The following is a 2,802-nucleotide window of genomic DNA, read 5'->3' on the forward strand; positions in this document are numbered from 1 at the left end:
TTCAAGCGCGGCCTTAGAGTGACTTACTGCCGCTACCTCCGTGAGTTGCTTATGGCCCGTGTGAAAGGAAAGGAGAAAGTAGGTCTTAGAATATCTTCAAGTCTTAAACATGGGGAATTGGACTTTATGGGGTAGATATAGTAATCTCCGGGGGCTCGTAGCTCACCTCGGCTTTATGGACCCACACACTCCAGCTCTGGCAGCTGTGAATGAGCAGCAGAATTGAGGCCATTTCTTTGCATTAGGCGCGTATTTCCCCCCCCTTAAATATGAACCGGTGTAGAGCGTGGCTACGCTGAATGAAAAAAGTAATTACATTGTTAGTTAGAGTCAGAATCACTTTATTCGCCAAGCGCTATAAACGGTGCAGGAATTTGCCTCGGCTTACGTAACGACAGGGCAAGGCATGCTATAGACTATCAGCTATACTCTATATTTATATATTCAGCATACTATCAAAACCACTGTGTCCTCCGCTTGGTAAAGGGAAATATAAATTAACAAAGAGCATGAGGATATCATGGTTTGTTTAATTGGCTTAGTTAAGAGCGGGGCAATGTGTTTGTGTGATCCAGTTTTTAAAAGGAATGCTTTCTGCTTTGATCCTGGGAAAATAGATAGGAAGAACGTTTGTGCACCGCTTGGATGTTTACACCGCCAGAGGCTACCAAATGCAATTTACCGAAAGAACAAAACAAAAAAACAAAGATATACCCCTTCTACATTAAAAACTCTATTTCTGTCAGACAAAAGAGCAAAGCCCCCCCCCCCATCCCCCTTTTTTTTTTCTTCTCCTGGTCACCGTCAATGACAAATATCTATTTCTGCTTCAGATCCTGTACTTTGAAATGCAGATTTGAAGTATGAAAAAAAATGTGATCAAAAAGCTGATTTAAATAAAAATGAATTTGGTTTGAAAGGCTCCACTTCTGCCACCGCACAACCTTTCAGGACTGATCTGCCGTCCTTCATGTCGTGATTTCCTCGCGGTTCAAAGAGAACGTCGTGTCGCTGTAAGGTCACAAGTTTGCAACGGCAAATTCCATGAATGAAATGTGTTCACGTGTGTGTGTGTGTGTGTGTGTGTGTGTGTGTGTGTGTGTCCCGGAGGAAAACGCAAAGACGGGAATTCCTAATTAGTGAGCAAGCACTCTAAATTCCTAAAGAGAAAATTCCTAGTCGTTTCCACTGTCGACACCAGCGGAGCGGCTCTGCTCTGCGGTCGGACCGGGCAGCTCCCAGGTGGGGAGTGTGTGTGTGTGTGGAGCTGTGTGTGTGTGTGTGTGTGTGTGTATGTGGAGCTGTGTGAGTGTGTGTGTGTGTGTGTGGAGCTGAGAAAGAAAGCGTGTGTGTGCTCAGTCACCTTTCCTTTCCCCGGATGAATAAAAGGTTAAAAGAAATCAAAGCTCTTGAAAGTATGGGTCGGGAATCAAACTGTGTGCAGCCCGGCTCGTCTCTTGTGGTTCCCTACTTGACAAGAGTGTGTTTTAATTAACTCAAGTCCCAGGGCAAGACTAGAGTTATTCAATTTGGCTTTTAAGCTGCAATTTGCACTCGATTGTTGGGTTTTTGAAGCCCGATAGCTGACATTCAATATCTTTGAATTTGACCATTTTCATGACAAGTATTCAGTGTTTCCCCCCTAGAGTTTTATTCTAGTCAGGGTGGAAAAGCCTCTGAAACTGCATTCAGACCATCATGGGACACTAAAAACTCTCCACTGGAACCCAGACCCAGAACAATTAAAATGGATAAACAAAAAGGTGCAAAGAAAATAATATTTCACTGCAGGTTTTACAGACTGTTTTCATCTCACTGTGGTCAGAACCTCCATCATATCAGAGGTGGACGACATCGACTGGCCGATATCTGATATTTAATAAAAGGCCAATATCTGCCTCAGTCTAAACCCTACTGCATATGAACATACAGATAGGAACAGTGTATTCTATTTTTTCTACTGTGAAACTCTGGAACTCTCTCATTCAAAGGCTTTGATTCAGACTGTTTCTTTTCCTTTTCATCTCTTGTTTGTATCTGTTTTTAAGGCCTTTGTTCTCTGTGAAACACATCGTGACAAGCCTGTCTGATAAAAGCACTTTCTAAATAAATTCGACTCTCAACTGGTTCTGACAAGAAGCGGAGAAGCTGGAGGAGGTGGTTCGGTGTTCGGGGGGGGTGGTGGGTGGTGGGGTGGGGGTGGGGGGGGGTAGTGGGGGGACTGTCTGGAGGCAAACAGGCAGTATTCTGGTGGCGTCCAGCCTGGTATCCACATCTAGACATTCCCGCTGTTATCTCGTCCGGCGCGGCATGTGTGAGCTATCGGCCGCCTGGCTGGAGCGAGGGGTGGGGGGGTGGGGGGGAGTGTGTGTGTGTGTGTGTGTGTGTGTATGGGGAGAGACTGTGAGGGCGGGGGGGGGGGGCACTCTCTCCGGAACCTGGAGCCAGCTGGAAGCAATGTGCTATATGTACTCTTTGTGTGCGTGTAAATGTGAATGTGGGTTTGCGTGTGTTTTTGTGTGCATGAATGTGATTGCGGATAGGTGTGTGTGTGTGTGTGTGTGTGTGCGTACATGACTGTGTGTGCATGCCCCCCCCCCCCCCCCACCCCGAAAAACGCAGCACACACAGGCCGACAGTACAGCCTCGACGGTCACTCCATAAATCAAGAGGCCCCTGCCCTCCTGGCCCTTCTTACCCCCTCGGCTCAATATCATAACAAATAGCCCTTCAGAATAATATAATGTCTCTCTTTGAGATACTGCGGCGCTGTCCGTTAACGCGCCGCTTACAGACTAGATC

The sequence above is a fragment of the Centroberyx affinis genome, unplaced genomic scaffold (genome assembly GCF_046629955.1).
Source record: "Centroberyx affinis isolate AG114_WGS23_722 - 3 ecotype Tasmania unplaced genomic scaffold, CSIRO-AGI_Caff_v1 ptg005391l_1, whole genome shotgun sequence".
NCBI classification, from domain to species: domain Eukaryota; kingdom Metazoa; phylum Chordata; class Actinopteri; order Beryciformes; family Berycidae; genus Centroberyx; species Centroberyx affinis.